The 12,323-nt window shown below is 37.1% G+C and overlaps 1 protein-coding gene across 1 annotated transcript in view; it reads left to right on the forward strand.

The window, feature by feature from the left end:
- Positions 1–1,104: 1,104 nt before the first annotated feature.
- LOC115265439 (uncharacterized) overlaps positions 1,105–12,323 on the forward strand; it is a 38,506-nt gene continuing 27,287 nt past the window's right edge. The window contains exon 1 of the mRNA XM_029870560.2: positions 1,105–2,341. The gene's annotated coding sequence lies outside the window, so the exon portion shown is untranslated. The remainder of the gene's footprint in view (positions 2,342–12,323) is intronic.

Consider the following 12,323-nt stretch of genomic DNA (forward strand, 5'->3'; position numbering starts at 1 on the left):
AGTAATGTTTGTGTGGTGTTGTAAATCTGACTTATTCCCCTCTATATCGGTAAAAATTTCAACCTGATATAACTTAATTTGCCGTGACACAATATTACATTTTATTACGTCCTATTAACTATCAATATATTGTTGATAGACGTTCAAAATTTCATTCAATTCGGTTCACTGGTTTCCGAGATATAACAGTTCAAAATTTAGTTGTCTAAATAATGGTGTTTTACCCAAACGGTTCTAACTTTGCAACAAATTAATCAATTGAGCCCAAATTTGTACCAATGATGCACATATGATAGGATGACAAATAGTCAAAATTTGAGATTTTTTAATGCACCCTATAAAAAGTTACAGCATCATGATTTTTTTTGAGGAAAAAAAATTGCTTATCCCAAACATTTTGGCCACCCTGTATGTATTACTGGCCAAAATTCTAGTTATTTTAAGTTTGCAGTAAAAATTCCATAACAATCGAATCGCTAGAATGTGTGTGGCTCTGTCTTTATACATATTCCTCGTTGTGCATAAAAACATGCTGATTCCGAAACCGTAGTTTGAAACGTTTTAGTCAGAATAATCGAAATTGACGTTGTATTAAAAATCAAATTATTTAAGATAATTTTTTTTCAAAATCAAAATATTGTATAACTGATAGACTTTTAAAACTTAAAGTGACTGACAGATCAGCTTACAAATTGAGGTGATACTTGGAGGTACTACTTACTTTAAAAGGATGAGAAGAGATCAGATATCATAAATTATTAACAGATACGTAAATATTCTTAACTCTTTCCAATTGGAGTTCGACTACATATACTCGACAGGTTCCAATTGATAAAAACTGCGCAAATAATCATTATTTTCCCGGTATGTTAAGGATAATTTGGAGAACTAGACAACAGAACTCCAGGGACGTCTACAGTACATGACACTACTTATCGCCACTTACTTCTAGATAAAACTTCCAGATGAACAACCTATCGGTCTTCTCTACCAGGGCCTCGTGGCGATAAAGTTATCGATTTTTTCCACCTTTGAGACAGTTTTCCCCAATGTGCAGCGCAGCTTCTTCTCTTCGGGGAAAAGAGGAGGCATACCGAAAAAATAAAAATCAATTTTAGTCATTAGTAATATTTTATTACGAGAGTGCGCACGCCGGTTTCTGGGAGAATGCGGAGAATAGGCAAAAGTGTGCGAGAAAGAGAGGCGGCGAGGAGCTAGGTGGCTGACTAGTGCGCTGCTGCTGGTGCTGCTATGGCAACACACACCACACATCTTCTTCGAATTGAATATTTTGGCACTTTTCGGGTTGCTGTGATCGTCGATAGGCGTGCAAGTAACGAAAATAGTTGGAATTCATTGCTCGGCCGGAGTACACCGCAATCGCAGGCAGCCTCTCGTCTCGCCAATAGAGCGCGCCAACAAAGATCGGATTTTTCGGGTTTTGTCGATTGTAGTACCTACAGGCACATTGTCGACTCGGATTAGGTGGTGCGATCGCGCGTGCTTCTCATCTCTGTACTTGCGGAGATTCGGAGTTATTTTTTTTTTGGGTCGGGATCTGTATGTGCACACATAATACACAGATTTGTTGGTGACTGATGACTGGTTTTGTGTATTGTTACCTCTGCTAGCCGAAGCGGCTTGTCTCGTTAGTTCTTTTTACTGATGTTGGTACCTTCTTTTTTGGCACTTCAATTGAATTCGAACGAATGTACTTGTTGTGAGCGGAGCAAGTTACGATCGATCGGTTCGCGGGTGCGCTAGTCAGTCGAAGAGAGATGCTGCGTGTAGAATTATCGCGCGCCTTTTGAGTTTAAGTGGTGATTCTTAAGATAAATAGCCGAAGAGTGTATGTTTGGCGAATGTGCTGAAGTTTGATGAAGACACGGCTTGCCAAAAAATCACAGTGAGAGCTCACGTGCTGAGCTGCGTTAGTTGCCGGTCCTAATCGTACCAGTCATCATCCAAGTGCTTCAGAAGACTAGTCCAACGGTGGAAGAGAAGAGATCGTACCCGGATTAGGTATTAACACTCGCTCTCGCTGGCCGAGGAATTTCGAGTACCCGGAGTGTCGAGTGTCAAGGGTCGGATTAAGTATCGGATTAAAGTGAGTGCAAGAAGAAGAACACCAGTGGAAAACAACAAAAGATTTAAACGCTCGTTCCCGATAGCAGCGGCGACGGCGACGACGAACCCCTCGGTTCAACGGATCTCCAGAAGGAGCACGTGTTACTTCTTCCAGACCCAAAGGCCGGATTTAAAAGTGGATAAATAGCGGTCGCCGAAAAAAAGTGATGTCATTAAACTAAACACCACCAGGCAACACAATCGAGAATCGAGGGTGCGTATGACGCTGATGGTAACTCTTAAAGCGTTATTGAACATATTATTATACCCCGTCATTAATTCAAATAGACAACTTTTTTGCCCCCGCTCTCCTCTCCGTTTGGTTGGTCACACTATACGCTGTCCTTCTGCCTGCGGGGGGAAATTAGTGTAAAATGTGTGATTGCGGTAAAAGTATCCATTGCAAGTAAATTAGTTAGTATGTCCGCCAGCCGGTAGCAGAGGCAAGTTATGCTTCTTTTTATGACTTATCACGGGTACAATCTTACAGTCTGTAATTTAAGGTGGTATGAAAATGCACTGAACTTTTATACAAGTTTTAAAACTCGAAATGACCTATTCCAAGCCTAAATGCGTAGAAAAGTTATACCAAAATAATTACAGCTGATATATGTTTGAGTTTATGTTGAAGATGTCGTTATTAATATTATCGTCATCATTGACATTTCAAAAGCAGTTTCTCGTTCAAAACACGAATGTTTGGGTTGGCAATGAATTTACTATATATTCTCCACCTGGAATTCAGCGAATACATTGTCATTGCAAACATTTGAGCTTTGAACGAGAAAACTGCTTTCAAAATTTCATTGATGACGATAACATCAAAGGCAACTTCCTAAACCATAAAGTAGCACAACAGAGTAACTTTGTAAACTTGAAACTTTGAATTAAATGATTTTAGAACCAGTACCTTCATATTGGCTGTGGATCGTATTTCATGCCCACCATTCAATCCATCAATTCCTGATAGAAATATAAAATCCGATCTTCTTGATATAGCCCCTGCCGTGTACAGCAAGCTTGTCCCGTGTTAACAGAGATTCCCATAGAACATACGACAACTATGCCGAGGGCCAGATCCGGAGACGCATTCTCATACATACTTTCTAAACATTAAATAATTATTTCGTTTATGAAACTATTGGCATTACTAAATGTAAGCCCATTTCATAAAAATTATTTTTTTCTGTGTAAAAGTCGTTATATCACTTACCACTGTGGATATATTTAACTATTCTGAATTACAAAATAGTCAACGAATAGAATACGTTTGAGAAACATAACAAGTTCATTTTATATCATCAATAGGACACAATCACTGAAGTACTAGAGTGGAAGTGATGAGCAGAATTTTTGTATGATGAGAAGGTCAATTCACCGTTTCTGTAATGAAATGGTTCAAAAAGCGTGGTGGGTATTATGATTCCTTGCCTAATTTAATGCTGCGTGAGCAAAAATTTCAGTAACCGTGTTGTTGTTTTCCACAACTTGCAACTTAAACAACACAGTTACCCAAAGTTTTGCTCAAACAGCATTAAATTAGGCAAGGAATCATAACACCCACGCTTTTTGAACTATTTCATTGCAGAAACGAAGAATTGAACTCCTCACCATTCAAAAATTCAGCTCATTACTTCAATTCTAGTACATCACTGATTGTGTCCTATTGGAATGATGTCTATGATATTCCTGAATGTATTTTAAACGAAATTCGAAAAAGACTAGCAAGCAAATACTCGGGAAAAGTTTCCTAAAATATAACATTTCATTGCTTAACCATGTGACTTAATCCTTATCTAAGTGTAGAATTAGCGTTATGTTAAAAAACACATAAATAAAAACTAAAAAAAAATGATCCTTATCTAGGATGATTTATTCTTTTAAATATTTTTTTAAATTTACTAAATGACTAATTTTGGTGGAACTTCTAATGGTTTCGGCTTGCAGTCACATAAATAAGCGTTGATTATGTTAATGCATTGCCGACGTTTCGATCTTTGGATTTGGATCTTCTTCAGGGCTCGAGGTAACAAGTTGTTTATCTTCGAGCCCTGAAGAAGTTTCAAACCGGAGGATCGGAACGTCGGCGATGAATTGAAATAATCAACGCTTATTTATGTGACTGCAAGCCGGAACCATAAGAAGTAAATTATTATTTGAAATATATTTTTTTGCATATCCTAAATTATTAGCTGGCGGAAGTTCTGCCGGAGTTATGGGCGATTTGAGATTTATTTTTCCAATTATATCTCTGCAACAATTACTTGTGGAATTCGTCACACGTTCTCTTAAAATCATTTTTATTTTTTTTTTCAACATTGCCAAACAAAATTTATTTTAACCCTTCCAAGATGTTACGCTAGGCGCACCACGATGGTGAAGTCCTCGTTCAGCAAGGTGAGGGTCATTTTCACCCCAATATCCTACTAGGGTTAAATTTCATGTGAAATCAAACTTCATCGCTTTAATCATGGTTGTACTGTTCAACTTAGTTTTTAAACATAATGAAACGCCAAATAAAAATAAAATCTCAAAAATATAAATTTTCCATTAGCGAGCAGATAAGTTTCCTTATTCTGCAATTAGCACGATAACTCCTCTTGCAATTTGGATGCGAATCCCTTTGTTCATTCCGAGAACTCTAATTATAGATATTTTCCGGGATTTCTGATAAAAGCATGTTAACATATTGTTTGCAATATCCTATGAATAAGGCGCTTCTGCATAACACGTAAACTACGGGGCTTACTGAAAAATTTCAAGCCGTTGGCAAAAGCGCAAAAAATCAATGTATTTATTGAAATTCTGAGGTTTACTTCATGTTTAGTTGAAGTTTCAATAATGTTAAGAACCCAAAAAATGGAGCCTCGTAGACAGTTTTATTCCGGTGGCATCTGAGTCAGAAAGGCTAAAATTTGCATAACTTTACTTTTAGAAAGGCTGAATTAGTTGGAATTGAAATGATTTCATCTGAAAAGTGGCTGTATTTTTGTACAATAAGTCGATCCAGGGGGTTAAGAAGTACAGAACTAGCGTAGAACTTTTCGAAGGTCTTCAAAACATTTCCATGTTTGAGTCATATTCTCTGTGCGCTTGGAATAGGGTTTAAGGCACGATTGGTGTATTTTTTTGTCCTGTATCCACATCCCAAGTAACAATTTTGATTCTATTTGGTTTAATTTGTTTTTATGGCAGTTTTATTGGAACATTACATATTCTAGTTGATCTTATCGAAGTTTCATCTGAGCATAACTATTCTTCATCAATTTGTGGTTTTAAGAACACCTCCAAGAATACTTGAGATTCAATCCATAAAACCAGAAACACTACAAGAACAGTTGAACTTATTTTCAGTTCTATAAGGCTCTCGTAGTTATCTTCAATCAACCAATCTTGAGCAAGTGCAACTGTTCTCGCATAAAAACAGTTTGATACATGAGAAATTATAAAAAAAACCCAAGCATCCGTTTTTTTTTTATTTTCATCGTTTCATTTAACAGCGATTATCAATCAAGAACACCTATCCGGGAAACCAACCTCGACGCGGTGCAGTACCAAATTCCTCCGGTTATAGTATCCGATTTGTTGTTCGGTCATCTAGGACGTTGATTCCCGTGCAATCGGGGGTCAAATTATCGACCTGCAAAATCAACAAACTACTTACCTGTTGGAAATGCTGACCGGAGAAATGAGGCGCTGCGCCGCCTTGAGGCCGGTTCTCGGAGAAGGTCTACCTGGTTAGAAATGGTACCGGGGATGATTAAATTGAACGGGTGGTTCACAAAATCCACCGCGGTGCGATAATTTATTGTTTGTTTACAACTTGGCATACTCGATTTATGACGTTCTCGGCGGAGTTTGCATAAACCTTCATCAAGAACGTTATAAACCTGAGTACTCTGGAGTAATACTTTTTACCCTTGTTTAAGTTGGAAAAAATTTAAGACGTTCTTGATGGAGGCCAATATGGCTGCATTGAGAACGCTATAAATCCTAGTACTCTTGAGTTATGCCTTAAACTCTGGCATGAGATGAAAGAAATTTAAGACGATCTTATGGTGATGCTGATTGAAACCACCGATAATGGACCGACCACCGACCTGGATTCCAATGGAAGCCATGTTGAGAAAACTCATTAACAATGTTCTCATAACCTGGAATATTATTTTTAAATATTTTATTAGTGCATTATAATGGAAGCGCGTTGCAATTTTCGGAAGTATCTTGCAACATATATACGGTGAATTTTGCTTGGCATTTGGCATCCTTGTTACACCACGGAAATATTTCCAATTTGTGTAATAAGTTAATCCCGATTACAATAATGTGTCATTTTCATTGTGTTTTTTTTTTTCAATTTAATTCACCAAACTTTTCTGTCGACATAAAAACTGCATCAGCAACAACACTGACAAATTCTCTGATACTTTTTCAAAACGACGTATAATACACACAAATCCTATGTTGATACGTCGTTTTGAAAAAGTATCCGGGAATTTATTATCGTTTTATCGTGCACTTGAAGAATTCTACAAGGAGAGAGCAATTCGCCTTGAGGACAACTTGGAAAGTACAACAAGTTTTAAGAGAAATTTAAAAACAACTCTCTAAGAGCATCTTAGAATGGGCCCCTTTGGTCTTATGGCGGGTTTATGGTTGAGTTGATGTCGTTTTGCAGAGCAATTTGGTTTATGCATGGTTTTAAAGAATAGGTGTTGATGAATACTTCAAAAGCATTATAAAAATAATTTTATTACTTGGGATGAACTTCAGAAAGCAACTGAGTGAATTTTAGAAAATTTACAGATGGTCAAAGTCCTCAAAAAAACCCTGAAATCAAGAACTTCACGATCTGCAGGCTCTACAGTGATCAGTATTCATTCTACTCGTGTGATACCTGCCCCCGGCTCTATCCGTAGATATTCGCAATGCCACGGGAAGCGATCTACGACATATATTGCGATTCGTAATATCCCCAGAACATCCTGAAGTAGACCTAGTAGTAGACAAAGCATTTTTTTGCGTCATTTAAATATATATCAAATATTCCGTCGATGGGGGTGACAACAGGTCTGGGGGGTGAGATTGGGTTAAAACGGAGAAACATAAAATTTGAAATAGCTCATCAACTATCGTTAATTCATATTGAAAACTTTATATTATTTTAAAGAGGAGATGTTTTAACACGTCATGATGCAGAATGAGATGTAGCAATAATCGTTTTTTGTTAAGTTTGTGGCTAAACTTATATGATAAAACTGCTAGTAAATCACTCTGAAAAAATTTCTCCTTCTTAATGTTTCACACAAGTACCTAACCATAAATTTTCTTATAAGTGGTTAGCTGTAGGTATTTCCTAGTTGATGCAACAAAAAAAGCAGGCTGTCATTGCACTTTTTATCTGAAAATTCAATATTTTCGACCCTATGTCAAAATATTAAGAATGGGGGTGAGCTTGGGTCAAGCAAGTTATTGAGTGCACATAACCTTAACTAAAAATTCAACTTATTATACAATCCCCATTTGACGTTAGAGTGGTGCCATGTTTACCGTATCTTCAAAAAAGCACTTTTTTCGAAAATATGTCGAAGAAGTGTCAAGCGAGTGTGTTCCTACATTTAGTGCCTAAAATAATGTATAACAATAAACCCATGTGTTTGGACAGCTCCTCTAATCATTAACTAATCTTTAGTGTACTGCAATATCGTGAACTCACAAAATAGACTTAATAGCGTTCTTCTTCTCCACATACTTTTGAAATTTTAAGGAAATATCGTGAAACTACCAGACGGTAGTGGGACCCAGGAAATACTGGGGCTATAAAACCGGTAACATAGCACAATGTCGGAAAGTTTTTTTTTTTGGTTTTTATTTCGGTGTTCAATGTCAGTAAGCATAGGGTCTTGTACTATTTAAGCAGGTGTACCTATTTTGGGCACTTGCCGCTATAACTAAGTCAATTTCAAACCGATTGACTTGAATTTTTGTACAGAGTTTGATACTGTACGTGCCTAGCTCTATACAAAATTTTTAGTCAATTGGTACACCTGCCCAAATGGTACAAGACCCTACATGATTACTTATTGAGTATTAAACTTGAATTTTATTAATTAAGAGTGGCATATAAGGATCATTCATAAAATACATAAAAATACCAAAGAACGAAAAATAAGTCTACCGTTGTACTAGGACTCATACAAAATTTATTTAAAAATCCGTTTAAATGTTATTGCGGGAGATGGTCTAATCATGTGAAATGCTGTGTAACATAACATTTGAACGACCCTCTATCTTGAGATGGAGTGATTTGCTTTGGCAATACAGGGGCCAATTATCATGTACATAAGAGTTTATAACGGAGGGTTTGGATAAACATTTCTTATGCAGTATACTAAAAATATCATGTTTTTTAAATCAATCTTTCATTGCGCCCCTCCCTCATTGTAGGGAGTTGATACTTTAAATGAGGATGATTGTGGTATCTAAAAATAGTGATACAAAATACAAACGTTATTTTATCAAATTTCAACTATTTTTTCGGTTGTATTAGCTCTTTTAGGTGGATTAATCATCTTTTAAAATTACTTAAGTCTTTATTCGGTTACATTGTATTTTAAGTAAGCTTACTAGATATGATCAATAAAATTAACTTATATTCTCAAATAGGCAATTTCAAATACTTTGACCCATTCTCACCCCCTCTAAGGGGTGAGATTGGAACAATTTTCAATCATTTGTAGTTTAGTAAGCAATTCATATAATGTGATACTTTGACAGTTGCTTCGAAAATTCCTTAGTTAGTTAATAAATTGAACTGTGGATTTTTGGATATTTCTCTAATATTTCCAAAATGCCAATAGGAATCTCAAAAAATAACCAAAGAAATATCCAGAATATGAAACGGATGGTTAAAGCACGTGACTATCACGCCGAAGACCTGGGATCGAATCTCACTCCCAACAAACTCAAAATGTGAGTTCTGCCCTCCGAAGGAAAGTAAAGCGTGTGTCCCAAAATGAACTAGCCTAGGGCTGCTAAATAAGCTTCCAAACGTCCATGACTGTGGTTTATATTGAATGAATCTGTACGCCCTTTCGGAGCACTCTTGGCAAGATTCTCAGAGATCTTTAGAAGTGCAAATTTTGGTCATAACAACTCATACTACCACCGCCTTAGAATACTGACATTTCTCATAGTAATCTCTATATTTCGGGGTAATCGCTTTATGCTCAAAATTGATTTCGCGTTTTCATCCGACGTTTCAGCTACACTAATTGCACTTTTTTGAAGGAACTACACTGCCTATGATCGCATAACTGTCCCATATGAATTTAAGTAATTATGTGAATAATTTTTATAAGCAATATCGACAAATAAACGTAACTTTTTATTAAAAAAAAAAAATAGGAAACCCAGCAAAGATGGGAGTGATATGCGATACTAGCAACTCTTAAAGTGTATTATGTATATTGTAAATGCGCATAAAACTATGCATTGTATTGCATTCTTGAGTGATATCTGGTGTTTTTGTAGTCATAGTTTATTAAGAATTAAAAATATAATCAAATTTAAATAAAAAAAGTGTCTAATATGGGAATATGGGATTCGAAGCGCACCCTAACCGTGTCCGTCTTTTACAACTTTGTCTCACCTTCGGCTCCTTGATTCCAATATCCCGCACTCTCACGGCCTACGTTTCCATTTCAGAATGTTGGTTAGTGCGCCGGGCCAACTATAAGGAGTCGTTGGTTCCAATCCCATCAAAACAAGTAGTACTATTTTTACATATGTATCTCTCAATTTGTCAATCAAAAAAGTGTGTTTAATCACTTCAAATTCTTCAAGTTTTTACGTCTTTTTCAGACTGCCCGATTGGCATTGAACAACAAGTTTAAAAGTTTCTACCATTATCAGCCACAACTCGTTTCCTTGTACTGAATCTTACGCCACAGAGAAAAAAATGAACCCATCGGTAGTATGCTCTCAAGAAACCCAGCTTCGCATTATAAATTAATGAACTATTTACCGAACGTTAAGCTGTATTGAATATGGAAAATTTGACTGAAATCCCTATAAATTTTCTTTATGGAAATTGTATGGAAAATGAAACCTAACTATATCAGAGCCCATGTGGCCACACCTGTTAAGACGTGGGTATTAGAATGGGTCATCGTTTATATGGAAACATGAAAAATTCAATGGTATTCCATCAGATCAAAGCTTTTTTGATCCCATTTCAGGACCAAATAAGTGTGCAAAATTTGGGCACGATCGGTTATGTCTACGTTTTGCGCATCGCGTTTGAAGTTTGTATGGGATTTTACATGGGAAAACACACTTTTTTGCATTTCTCTCAAATTATTTTAAAACCATGTAACCGATCAAGTGAAAACATAGCCTAGGGTGTCCTGAAAAACTTTGTCGAAGACCGCGAAGTGATCTGATGCTTACGAAAAAAGTTATATTGTTGGCATTGCTTGGCGAAACAGCATGATTTTGTTGCTATTGTTATTCCTTTACATGTTAAAACATAAACACATGCATGCGGTTCGTTGGTTATAACGATTTTTACAAGCATCGGATCGCTTTGCGGTCTTCAACAAAGTTTTCCAGAACATCCTAGGCTACCATTTTACCGTATCGGTTAAAAAGTTTCAGACAAACATTTTCAACTTTGGCAAAAATGCAAAAAAGTATGTTTTCCCATACAAAATCCCATACAAATTTCAATTGCAATGCGCAAAGTGTAGACGCAACCGATCGTGCTCAAATTTTGCACAGATACTCAGGACCCGAAACAAAAAAGCTTTGATCTGAGAAAACGGTTCCGATGACCCACACTAGTGGGTATTCAGCAGGACCAGTCTGATGAGTTCGATTCCCGGTCGGTGCAGGATTTTTTGGTAAGGGAAATTTTCTTGACTTCGTTGGGAATAGAGTATCTATGTGCCTGCCCGATATACACATGCAAAATGGCCATTGGCAGAGAAAGCCCTCAGTTAATAACTGTGGAAGTGCTCATACAGCAAAGCTGGAAGGAGGCTTTGTTTCAGTTGTCGTTGTCATGTTACGCTTAGGAGCAGAAGATGGGCAATAAAACCCTTGGGGTACAAATTTTCACTAAGGAATGCCATTTCACTGGTTAGACCAAACATGTTGCTAATCGTGTATGTATAGCTTTGAATAAGTTAACCCTCCATCTCCGAATTTTCCTCAACAGATACATTTCACCCCAGTCCCTCCCAAATCTTCTTGTCACTTCACTAGCAGCACAGATTCGTTTAGTTGTTGTTCAATTGCCTACCTGCCCATCCAAGCTTACCTCCTCGTCTCGCTACCTGTTCATCCATGGAAAATGTTTCAGCAGTCTCACATCTCAGCCTCAGCCCATGCCCGTTTGTCTACCACGCACCACGCTGCTGAGCTGCAGAGATCAGTCGACAAACGATGACGGACGGACAACCAACCGACGGGACGGCAAATATAACGACGATGGATGGGAGGGCGAGGAAAAAAAATTGTGATGTTTTGTTGTGATGTGTTTGCTCCTCCTAATCGTTCTCCGAAAAGGTACACTGGCTTCGTTTTTTTACTTCTCTAGCGTCCCAGAGCTCCTTTTCAAGTAGGTGGTTTTAGGCTTGGGCTTAGTTGTGCAGTGGTATTAAATATTAGAATGCGGAGGTGTGTACATGCGGAAAGCTGCTGATGGGAAAGGATATTGTAAGAATCGTTATTTTTCTTTGACGATTGTACCTTCCACGACCCACGATTAGTCTCAATTTGTTAAACACTGCATTCTTGTTTGGGTTGGCTGAGACGTATGGCTGGATGCTATTTTTTCAAACTTTCTTTGTGTTCGTATGAGCTGTGTTATGTATTTCAAGGGTATTCCAAAAGTTAGAAGCAACTAAACTATATTTGCTTAATACTGCAGAGACAACATTTTCAAAACTAATGCATTTTTATAGTTTTTTTTTCGGGTAGCTTCCGTTTTTTTTTATTTGCTTGCTTGCAAGCTTTTCTGATAGTTTTGTTATCAATCATTTAAAATTTAGTTACACATGGAGACGCTTGGATGTCAATGCATATATTTTCCATCATGCTCTTGTTTTTCCTACCAACCTTTGATACATATCACGAAGTGCTGTATTAACGACAACTGTTAAAAAGACTTTCTGATAGCTTCTTGGCATTTC

The sequence above is a fragment of the Aedes albopictus genome, chromosome 2 (genome assembly GCF_035046485.1).
Source record: "Aedes albopictus strain Foshan chromosome 2, AalbF5, whole genome shotgun sequence".
NCBI lineage: Eukaryota > Metazoa > Arthropoda > Insecta > Diptera > Culicidae > Aedes > Aedes albopictus.